Source organism: Galleria mellonella, unplaced genomic scaffold (assembly GCF_026898425.1).
Source record: "Galleria mellonella isolate WM207_F2 unplaced genomic scaffold, CSIRO_AGI_GalMel_v1 utg23, whole genome shotgun sequence".
NCBI lineage: Eukaryota > Metazoa > Arthropoda > Insecta > Lepidoptera > Pyralidae > Galleria > Galleria mellonella.
The window spans coordinates 1,863,674-1,876,501 of record NW_026442045.1 but is presented as its reverse complement, the minus strand read 5'-3'; the positions used below and the strand labels follow the sequence as shown (position 1 = coordinate 1,876,501).

At 30.0% G+C, this 12,828-nt stretch overlaps 1 protein-coding gene across 5 annotated transcripts in view; it reads left to right on the top strand.

Annotated features, from left to right (window-relative positions):
* The window catches only part of LOC113512878 (semaphorin-2A), a 398,040-nt gene that overhangs the window by 237,638 nt on the left and 147,574 nt on the right, over positions 1-12,828 (top strand). Inside the window, exon 1 of one of the 5 annotated variants that reach the window (XM_031911009.2) lies at positions 9,086-9,279. The exons of 3 other annotated variants lie outside the window; for them this stretch is intronic. The gene's annotated coding sequence lies outside the window, so the exon portion shown is untranslated. Of the gene's footprint in view, positions 1-9,085; positions 9,341-12,828 lie in introns of those variants that run through there. One more of the 5 variants, XM_026896832.3, reaches the window with a different exon arrangement.

Here is a 12,828-nt window from a genome sequence, read left to right as displayed (position 1 = left end):
TTACTAACTCAATTTCAGTAATTATCAAACACTTGGCTCTTTTATATTTTATTTTTACATTTTAAGTGATAGAACATTTATTATTAACGTATATACAATTCAAAATAATCTGAGGTTACAGTAATAGTACTTAAAATTAAAATTTTAAAACTAAAGGGAGGTCACTTGAGATATTCTTTCTTAAGGCTGTCATATCGAACTCAGTCGGACATGGAAGACAGTTTTGGTTTCGTGATTTCGTTACTATTAGGGAGGCCGAGTCGTTCCACGTTTATTGTCCGAGATACGAGTGGATTTGTGGAAGCAATTTCCTTTATACATTTTGTTTTGTCCTTTTTCCTGCAGTTTGATGGTCCACTCTGTGAGTTGTAGCCCGACTTCGATTTAGCGAAACTACCTCAATCGATACCGATAGACCGATACGCATCGCAAGCAGTGCCTTCGGGTAGAAAGAGAAAAAAAATAATTATACAACCTGATCACGTATCTCAGATTGAACGAAAACTAATTTAGCACCGAAGTTCTTTTCACAAAAATTAAACATTACCTTCTGTTCCGTTGTGTTACCACCCCTATTTATCGACAGGAGGTACCGGCTCGAGTTTTATATCGGAAAGCCATCGTGGACGTCTGATTACTAACAAAGGAAAATACTGATTACTGGATATAATAATAGTAGGAATATCTACAATATTTGCTAGATTGCAGAGTTTTGTGAAATTTGTCTAGGTAGATGCGGTCAAGAATGTTTCAATATAAATCATTTTATATTTTATTCTTAACTTTATCCTTACTAATCCTTACTAATACTATAAATGTAAAAAAAAAATTTACTATCTCTTAACGCTTTATTGGCTTAACCAATCACTGTGTAATTTGATAAAACACACTATCTTTATGAGATAAAAAAGGATATAGGCTACTTTTTATCTCATTTAGTAAATATATCACGCGGACAAAGTCACGGGTCTTATTATAGTACCTTCGCTTTCAAGAGTAGCAATGGTCATGTATGTTCATAGCAAGTTCTGAACGTGATACTATAATCTGTGACTTTCACGGTGTTGTTCATCCCCTACACTATTCCATTGTATTTCATTACGCTTAGAAACTTTTATTTTCCATTTCCTGTTATTAAATAATATCTCATTCTACGGGTACTTTGGATACCGTATATATATATATATATATATATATATATATATATATATATATATATATATATATATATATATATATATATTCATCTCACGTGACACTCTTATCAAGAAGCTATTATTAATATTCTCTGATAATGTAGCTTTCTATAGGTGAAAGAATTTTTAAAAACGGTTGAGGACTATTTGAGTTTGTTACAAATCAAATCTTTCCATTTTATAATATAAATATAGATGTAATTATGTAAAACAAATAGGATACTACAATAACATGTAACAACACAATGTATGGTATTCTTCACTATTTCCAAACTATGAACATCGAGTAGGAAATTTAAAACCGTTTACCCTAGTCAACCCATCTTATCGTTCTTAAACATTTATATGCAAGCTCCTCTTCACTGTCACATGCTTTTCACACAACATGCTTCTATAGTGTAAAGGTAAGAAAGTGTGCCTCCCTTTTTAAGCCAAATAAACATGACATCGTCATTCAGGCGGGCGTCTTATGCGGGGTCTCTGGTCGTCACGACCTTCCCTTTTATTCGCCGGGTTTTTGTCAAGTCCACCCCGACGTCACCCCGCACATTTGTTGAGAATGTCGTTTCAACCGGGCACATTTACCTCGCATTGACATTGAAACGTAGTTTGGCTCTGTAAGGTGAACGCTTTGGTTAGAGTTTGCGAATTCCCAAAATAGGACTTCGGGTAACTCGCAGCGTCAATCGATTGTCGATAATGAAACTGTGAATTCAGGTGTAGGTACTAAACTAACACCTAACCCATATCACTGTCCTTCCGTATAATACACAACTTCTACATTATTTATTGGAAATTACCTTGGAATTTAGATGATTAATAATATAAACTTGTATCCTTAAATTTCTTAAGTCACTTTTATTTTTATTAATAATATAATAATATGCTGATAGTGGATTCTTTTTATACCAGGAAGGTGCCAAATAAGCATACAGCCCGTCTGACGGTAAACGGGTTAATGTAGCCTATGGATGCCTGCAATACTAGGGGTCTCACGTGCGCGTTGCCGACCTTGAAGAAACCTTAATATACCCTTCTTGAAGAACTATTTTCTAAATTTACAAAATCTCACTAAGTCGCCTTCCGAGTACAAAATTTATTATTAATCCAATAACTGTATTTTAATTAAGCAACGAATAAATAGGAAATTAAAGTAACCGTATATTTTTTCCATCCACTAAATTAAATTCGACTACTTAACGATTTCCAAGCGTACTCAATTTTAATAATTGTTACAAATAATTGTTACAAGTAAAAGCTTTGCTATCAGCAAAGCTTTTACGAGTTCTATTTTAATTTCATAGAAATTGTTTCTTTTATAAATTTTTTAATACAATGGTATTATTACCTTTATAAGTACAAACTCTTTCATTTTATTAGGACCGTTTTAAGTATTAAAATAACCTACGGAATAATAGAAAAAGAAATATTTTAAATTTATTTTTCTGTTAATTTATTTAATTTATAATAATATATTGTTATAATTATTTAATTAATAATAGTATTTTATGGCAAAATATATTTGAAAACTACACTAAAACTAATTATTTTTTTTTTTAATTTTAATGTAGATAGATTTTAGATTTATATTCTATAAATTCATTTAGTTCTATGAATAATATTCTAAAATATCAAGAAGCTATTTTCAAATAGTTATTCAGAATTAATTAACATCATTTAAATTTGATAGATACTGTTCTATATTTAAATTATAAAACACAAGAAGTTAGTTTAAAAATTCAGAATATTAGTAATTTTCACCTATTATAATTAATACACATGTAAAATAGGACTGACTGGTCAGTGCACAGCCGAGACTTGCATGAAATTTTGGTCCCTACATAACACACAGACAATAAAGTATTTTTAAGTAACTCTTGTGCTGTTTGTACTGATATAAATTTGAAATTGTAAAATCATTTTTGTTAAAAAAAAAACAGTTTAGAATCTTATCCGGACTTCTTAGTTCAAATTACATACTGAATTATAAAAAAAGACTATTTAAAATGCTTGTAATTAATTTTACTAAAATAAAAATTTTAATCTTAAAATAATTTTATATTTTTTGAAGTCAAAATTGTAAACATCGTATCTAAATTTTCATTTTTCGAAGCAGAGTATTCATCTTTAAGTATATACCGTCACGCTTTATTATGCACCTTTAAAGTAAAGTACGTCATACAGCATAAATCTTGCATTATAATACGACAAAGTTTCAAATACACGCCTCAAAGATCTACCAACTGACAGAGCCGAGATTAACAATGATAAAGTTGCACCGTAACAGTATTAACAATGTATCGATGTGAATAAAGTGATATCCGAAACTGTGCCATTTGAGGAATCAATCAAAGCCAAACGTTCTCACAATCAGCGTGCGTGGGTCGATGGAGCTAATCAAACTAATGGCTAGCGAGGAGCGACCGATTCAGTGTATTGGTTCCGAAACGCGGCCGCTCGGTCGCCGCGCGCAACAAATCACAACAATAACATTGACGCCTGATTGATTATACTCCGATACTAACTCAATTCGAATTCTGTTAAACCTGATAGACTCTTTATTATATTTTCACGGTTATTGTATAAGAAAATTATGGGAAAATGCACCTGTAACGATTGAAAGGAAGTTATAATTGTACTGACTAAATTAAATCCATACGTTTGTATAGTAAAATATATTGATGTTAAAACACATATTTTTATTAAATACGGATTAACTACGGATGATCCTTGAATAATCATTATAGCAATATTTACACAAGGATCTTATTAGAATTAAAGAAACATGCAAAGCGATATCGTTAATGATTACAAATGCCTTTTTCATTTCTTTCCTGTTTTCTTTCTTCTTTTTCAATTCCTTTATAAAAAATATATCAATTAATTAAAAAAAAAACACTATTTTTCTAACATGTTTCATCAAGAAAGATGTGAGTAAACCAAAAATCTACAATATACATGCACAACGGATTTAGGAACTTACTGTGTTTGTCGATTCCGACAATTGTTTCGACTTCATCCGAAAGTACATTGACATTGTTAAAAAATTAATAGAAATTTTTAATTATAATTTCTTCATAAAACAATCTTTTATCTTTTATTCTAATCCTTCAGGGATTAGAATATTTTTAAACTTCATAGTAGATGTTACAAAACAGAAATGATGAATTTTCTGTCATATAAAATGGCGCTATTTCTATTCCGTCTGCCAGCTCAGTAAAACGCCAAGTGTTGCAAGTGAAGCAACTCTATCATTTTTAGCCCACAGTGTGCCGTCAGACTGCTGTCGAGTTAGCATCGTAACGTCTGACCCACGTACTCGACATTCGGACATTTTTAAGTAGGAAATACGAAAAGAGACAAGTGTTTAACTCACTCGCCCAAATAGCTCGTTGCTGTTTAGAAGTTAATTCGTAAAACTGTTCTGTTTTAACTCAACTAGGTTATTTGTGATGTTTAATTATGTATAGGGTGATTTCGAAGTAACAAAAATTTCGTGAATCAAAAATTCAAAATCGAAAAATAATATATCGCGCCGTGTTCCGGAAGTCTAAAATTTTTTTATGTCTTTCAAACCATTTTTCTTTAGTAAAAATATAACTTACTGAAAAAATACTTCCCTAAAAGCTGATGCTAACGATTTCGGACCCAGTCTGTATTTGCCGTTGACAATAGAATAGTACTTTAGTATTCACCTGTCGTCAAGCAATAATTCCATCATATACGCTGGTACTCTACATAGTGTACTCCAGTACACTATATGGAGTATGCAGGTCCGTATTTCGAGTGACATGCTGCGGCCGGACTTGCGGATATGACACAAAGGCACTCATTTTTTTGCGCCTAACATAAAACTCAAATCAATGGTGAGCTCGCCTCACTTTTGTTATTGCTCCCATTATGCCCTGGACGATCGTCGAGCAGACTATTCGAGGCATTTTGACCACGGTGTATTGACCTACCTTTCTCTCGATTGCCTATAGATAACTAGTTACTTCAATAAAATATAAAAGTACTTGTTTGCGTTTTCTAAATTTCTCAATTGTATAAGTATAAATATTTTGTACAAAAAATAACATATTTTGATGTAAACAAGAAATTATAAATTCATTACTTAAATCTTCAATACTAAGATCAAAATAAATTGTCATTTTAATTTAGGAATATACTCTTTAATGTCTTAAGTTCATTAGTATTCACTAAAGCTTTGGTGTTTCAACCAATTAAAAAAAGGACATTCTTAGTTAATGTCTTTATTCATGTCAGCTTCGATACTGTCTTTTTTACTTCATTGATGTTTCTTGTGAAGCTTCTAAAACTTTTCAGTTTTTATGTGCAGTATTCGCTATTATAAAATATTAGATTGTATAATATTATTCAAAATACAGTATTATAAAGACAAGTTTTGATAATGGTTATCATAGAAACCATCGATTTTGAATGGACTTACAATATTTCTCTAGCATTAAATTTGTAGTTATTATAATGTTTTTAACATCACATAGCCGGTCAAATGTTCAAATCAGTGATGTGTTAATAATAAATACAAAAGGATTGATTAACTGTAACTTCGTAGCTCTCAAATTAAATGAAATTGATTTATTACAAATATATTCCAACTTTTTTAATAAAGACAGATGAGCAAAAGTTACATTTTATGTGATTATTTACTACTACAAAATAAAATAAAATTAGTTACATTTGTGAACTTTAATAGACTAGATAACATTTAATAATAATATGTAAAAGTTTTATAATCGAACTTCTAAAACATTATAATGTATATGAATTGCAATTTTATATTTACTGGATCTAATATTGCTTATTTTTTGGTTCATAATACCTAATGTTCGATACAATAAAAATATAGAATATACCGGATATTGTACTCGGCCAATCTTAAAGACAGGTAGAGTCTACCTAGCTCATAGGTACGTTGGAATAAAGCAAGAACAGCTGCTTATTGTATCGCTGACAGCAAAGCTCGGTACCCATTGTGAGGTTCCTACGGAGAAATATAATAGCGACTTACTTGATCCTAAGGAGCCACAATACGTCGTCATTATTTCGCGCTTATGGAGTCAGGAGGCCTCTTTTCACTCCATTTGCACGGTCTGCGACGCGTTATGTCATAACAATTGGAGGTTATATGGTAAAGCTCATTGTTTTAGCAAATGTGCCCAGAGTTTGTTGGTTTGTACAAGTTTGGCCGTATTATGTACCTTTTATCTGTATAATTATGTACTGAGCTATCATAGAGTCAAAGTTTAATTAAATTTAAGTAATTAAATACAGTGTAAGAATGTTATGTATTAGTTTTGATAGGAATTTATCTGTATTTTCACGAGATTTCTTAGAAGTTAGTAAAGAAAATCACGTATCAAATTAAAGTTAACGGTCGCTTCTAAGGGATACTCTATTCATTCAAAGTTTTCCAGTTTCATCTTATATTATTGTAATAGTTTTAGAAATTCTATGAGTATTTGACATTTTGTTATTACCTAATATCTATATTATATAGATATAGAATATACAAAAGCATATAAATGAACAAATAATCTATTCCTTATAAGGAATATATTATATTGTATACAAGTACCATTTTAAAAAATCTCTTATAGTACTCACAACAATAGTAAAAGTAAACCAGTATTTCTACAAATCCCCTTTGCGCGCATATTCTCGTATACTCGTATGGTTGTAAGTTTACAAAATTCCAACGCAAAGAAACATTATTTACCCTATTTTTATTTCTGTTTCTCATACAAAATGTAAAATTTTTGTTGAACTCTTTTACTCAGTCATGATTTCACAGTTTAAAAAAAAATAATGAAGTGTATGTACCATGAACACTTTACCCGTGTCAAACTGTCAGGAACACGTCATATTTTACATGTTTTTTTTTTTTTGTTTTTTAAACGCCACGTCTATTGCGATTAGGATAACAAAGTTGATAACGCGAATCCAAAGAGGGTTTTAGTCAGAATCAACGGCTGCTAAGTACAGATCGCAAAATGGCCTGTCATTTCGTATGAAGAATGAAAAAGGTACAAGATGTGGGGGCAGAAACATAATACTACACTAATTTGTGTGTTACCTACTTGGAAAGGAACTGTATATTGTGATACGGTGTCGAGGCGCATTAGCATCAGCCCGCTGAACCGACACTACTACTGGGATTCAGTTTCGCAGAAGTGTTATACTTCGCGCTCACGAGTTACCATATTTTTTTATACTTTTCAACCATATTAAAAGTAAAGTTGCAGATATTCCATTATAACGTAGATTATATAAATAGAGCATCGAGCCTCAAAAACGGGTCAACTTTTTGTCAGCTAATTGTAAAATTCGCTGACCAGTTTTTTTTAATCAGAATTCTATACATTTACGCATAAGATGTAAGTATCTTGACGTATTATTTAATAAATGAGTGTTTATACATTAAATCACTCAAAATTTATAAGACAAAATAAATAAAGAAATTATAGAGGAATCATCTATATATTTATGACGTAAAATTGTATGAAAAAGTTAACCCGATTTTCTAGATGCATTTCTATAGAGATACTCTATCTATATAATTTAAACGTTCATATTACAAACCATTGTGAGAATTGGCATTCTATTAAAAACTGTACTAAGTACTAATTAACGTGATAAATCTTAGACCTATTTTTTTAACTAGGAGTCTAAAGGAATTAACCATAATTGAAAGTATTAGGAAAATATTTTAATTATAGCAACAGATATTTTTCTAATCTCTTACGGCAAATTAAAAAAAAATAACAATTCAAAATCAAACAGAATACAATAATACTTAGTGGCGGTGAAAACATAAATCTAATATGGAATGGTAAGGATACTAATGTATCTATTAGTTGATATCTTGATAATCCAATATTTTTTTTATTACGAGTAGCATCAAAACGTGAATGTGTTCATTTAAAGATAGAATGCCCCAAAATCTACGAGACAAACGTGCAAAAAACGTTCGAAATTTTACAGCCGGTCTTGCATTGCTACCTGCTATTTTATGACATCTTGACATAGGGATGCTACTTATTTTAATCACATATGTTTATTGTCGTATTATTATTGGCTAATTTATTTTTTCCCACGTTTCCAAATTAAAGTCAATACTTATTGGCATCTTTGGTATATCATAAACACATTCAGCATATTTCATAATTTCATCTAAAATTATATTAAAACATATATCTTTGGAACAAAGCAGATATATAATAGAAATAGGTAAAAAAAAACATTGAGACTTGGTGATTTTTAACTGGCTGCAAATAATTTTATTACGTTAATGATAATTAATAATTCGTTAAATATTTTTATTTTACTTTAGAAAATTTTTCTAATAATAAAAAAATTTAACTTAATATATTTCTTATAAATCTATTATCTTTTACAATAATTAAGTGTCAACCCTAAAAGCTACATCTACCACTTGAACGATCGAAAGGTACGACGACGTCGGCCCGCTAGTATCAGGAAGGAATGTACAGTGGGTAACTTGAACAGTTTCCAACCCGCTCGCACTCAACCGGCGTTCCATACGCTAAATTTGTCTGCCTTCTCAGTCCCACACACAACATTTTCAATACTTACCTGCGTAAAATGATATACATCTGTTGCGGTATTAGCCTCTCCCTCGCACTTGAAATTTAGAATGAATTGTTGATATACATGTCTTGCTCTGGCGTCTCATGAACAGGGGGTAGACGGTGTTGGCACGCGCTTGTGTTGGTGTTCGTTTATTTAGTGAACTTGGAAGCTTGCTTACGTGTTTATGCATAGGGTGTTGGATTCGTTTGTGTGCGTGAGTTGTAGAGGCGCGACATAGCTTTGCCGTCTCCATGACTTAAAAGTTTTGTACGGAATGGAACCAGAGAGCCAGTTCTGCGCCGGCCGGCACACTCGATGGACGTGTGTGAGACGTTTGCGTCTAACTTCTACGTGACGCTACGAGTACAAAAACTTGTTTTCTAACAGAACAATATTAAAAGTTTAATAAATATATTTTCTTAAACCACATACTTTTATTAAAGTAAAGTGATCCAACTGATCTGACATAGTGAGTTGTTTAATTTTTTGTGTTAACTCCAACGTGTTTGGTTCAACGGACTACGGAGGAGGTTGGTCGTCGCTCTATTCGAGCATAGGCCATTGTGTATCAACCAAATAACTCCGACACATTTTGTACAAAACTATGCAAAATATTTTTATAAAAATATAGACGTCATAATTGCCAATGTAAAATTTGTGTATTACCTGGTACTTTTTATTTCAACTGAAATGCAAAAAACTTATTTAAACTATTCATAAGTACTATAAACAATACAATTGATTACTAGAAAATATATTTTCAAATAAAGTGTCACTAAAAACTATCCTGTCCATAAAAATCAGATTACAGGAATGAATTCCATTTTAAGAATTCATTAGAAAAATAATTTGCGTGAAAATAAAGTCTTTATAAGAAATGATTATTTCACTGTATTTAGCACGATTATTAAAGTTTAATAAATGACACTTAAACAAGTAGTTTGATACCTAACAAAAACAAAGGTTCAATTTGATGATTAAAAAAGTAATATTTTACAAACCAGAGACAACTCTGTACTTCTGTAGCTCCTCTCTCCAATATTGAGTTGAACAACCTTAGCATATAAATAGAATACAAACATCTCAAACAGAAATGCCGGCAAACGAGCCCGTAGTCTCCTTTCACAAATCATTAGTACTTACATATTTTTCCAAAACGACCTATATTATTCTTTTATAGTCATCAGTTCTTTTTTCCCAAATTTAATTAATTTGTTTTCATTTAAATTACTAACTATTACACAAACATTACACGAATATCATTTATTATTATTCAATCTTAAAAGAAAAAATTTAATAAGTTCCTACGTTGTATAATAGTATTAAATGTATATTGTATAAATATATATGTATAAATTCTTCACTCAGACTAGTTATTGCAGCTTGTATAATAATGTTATAGATCAATTTACATTTAATATACGTTTGTTATAATAAATAAATTCTTTATTACAACAATATCAACGCAGATAAACAATGTTAATAAAGACTGCAAGAAAAATTAATGATGACAGAGTAAAAACACATACATTATGCCTTCAAATACATAATGTCATTATCCAGATTACCTCATTTCAGATGTAAATTAATTAGAGAATTATGTGGAACTATGTATCTTGTAATAGCAATAGTGTAAACCTGTACCGACTCAACATTCTGTGTCTTCAGAATATTACTGAATGTCTAGATATTAATAATTAGTAATAATGTTGATGATGTTATTTTTTAGAAAAAACACTCTCGAAGCCTGATTTTATGAAGAATAACTGAATCAGAATGATATAATTAAATAAACTTTAAAGCATACATTAAATGTATGATAAGAAAAATATTCTAGAATGTTGTATGTAAAACTATAAAAAACACTTTTTTTTTTAATCTCAAGCCCATCCACTCTTAATAGTAAAATATTAATAATATACTATGATTTCTAAAACAAGTTGAAAAGAACTCATCTTAATATGTAGAATGTACATTTCTTACAGAATAATAAAAATTACACTAATTTTATACGTAGAAAAAAAGATCAAATATAGGAATATCAAAATGTTGAATTAATTTTATTAGTAACATCATATGTAACATATATAAGATACATAATATTTAACTTACAGTTAATAATTATGTAATTGTTGTCTACACTGTTATTCATGAATCCAAGCCTTGCAGTGTTTTTTTAAGCTTCGTATACCTACATGATTTAGTACATATTAAGTATTAAATAGTCAAAAAATTAATTAATTAATAATTAAATATGGAACCATTATATTTGTTTAATATATACTATTGCTTATAGAATGTCTAAATATACTTGAAATAAACGATATGCTGAACAAAATTATACATATTATATAATAGAATACTTATCAGTTTAAATTGTGTAATACAATCATTAATATCAGTATAATGTGAATATAATAATAGTTTAAATTCTAATACCCACATGTTAGACATCGCATATAGCAAACCAAATATTTGCAATATATATATGTATATATACTAAAGAAAATTATAAATTAAGGTATAACAAATATATTATGATTAAATATGAATAGTTTCTATGTTGTTCATGTATTTACATACATAATTATCATAGAAATATAGACTTTATTTAAATATAGCAATATACGTACTTAATTATGAAATTAAATTAAAATAACAAGATGCCATATCTTGTTCATTTGTAAAAATATTTATTAAAAGAAATATTTTATCACATCTAATAGAAATAATGTTTACACATAAACACAAAAGCCAACGAATTCTACTTACTATTTCACAGCAATATGGCTCATACAAACGTAGTCAAGCAAAAAGGACAGTAAGAATACATCGTCTAGTTCGTAAAAACCTTATTCGATTCAATATTACGACAACATTTACCCCACAGATATCATGGCCATAACGCTCCCTAAATTCCATCCGAAGAATTACTGCCATTGCCACGTTGTTGTTTTCTTCTTGTCCTAAACAATTGATATGTCTATTTGTATCAATAATACGAGAGGCAGACGTTTACGTGCATTCCGTACGTGGGCTGAATCCAGTGGCGCGAATCTTCCCTCACTAGAGGCGTAACTGGCACAGAAGTCATATTTATTGAAACTATTGGCGTTACATCGGAGAGCGTTCTTTAAGATTTTATTTTTCCGTAACAAGTATTGTTGTTTGCTTTCGTACACTGATGTGTTGAGAAAAATAGTGAATTTGTCTGTTAAACTAGCTCTTTTAATACTTTGCAGGAAAATCGTCACTTATGCAATTTTTATTTTTTTATAATATTCCCACTAGCCTACACTAACATCAAAACAAAGATCGAAGATGAAGATGTTTTCCATGATTAAGATTTAACCAAAGTGACAATAAAATAAAATCATAAAATACCCAATTTTTTACGATAAGATATTTTAATGTACTACTTTCATACCGTCATACTTTGTTGACCTCAGATCTAATATACTTACCAATTTCAAGCTACAAAGTAATTATAGGTGTAAAATATAAAAATTATTGGAGACTTTATATGTTATATCATACTTTGTAGTATTAATTAATGGTATCTGGTAAACTCTATAAACAAATATTATCCAATAAGTATACGAGTATTGTGGTGTTCGTTCAAAGTTTTTAACTTAATTATACCCGATGCCCATGGAATGACCATAAAATATAAATTCGACTAGAATTTGACTGACCCATTAAAAGCCCAAAGGACTAATAAAATATTCCCTTTGGACGGTTATTCGTTTTTTAGTAGTCATTGGTTAATTAAGATTTTTGTTAATTGCTGTATTGCTATTGCACTATATTACTTACTATATTACTCCTCTCCATCCAAAGGTTGCCTGGAAGAGATCGCTCTTAGCGATAAGGTCGCCCATTGTTTTCCCATTGTGATTATTTCTTGTAATTATTTATATTTATAATAAGTTTACTATTGTAATCTTTTGGAGGAAACAATAAAGAGTATCTATCTATCTATATTGAAATTACAAAAACCACTTCACATTTCTGTAAT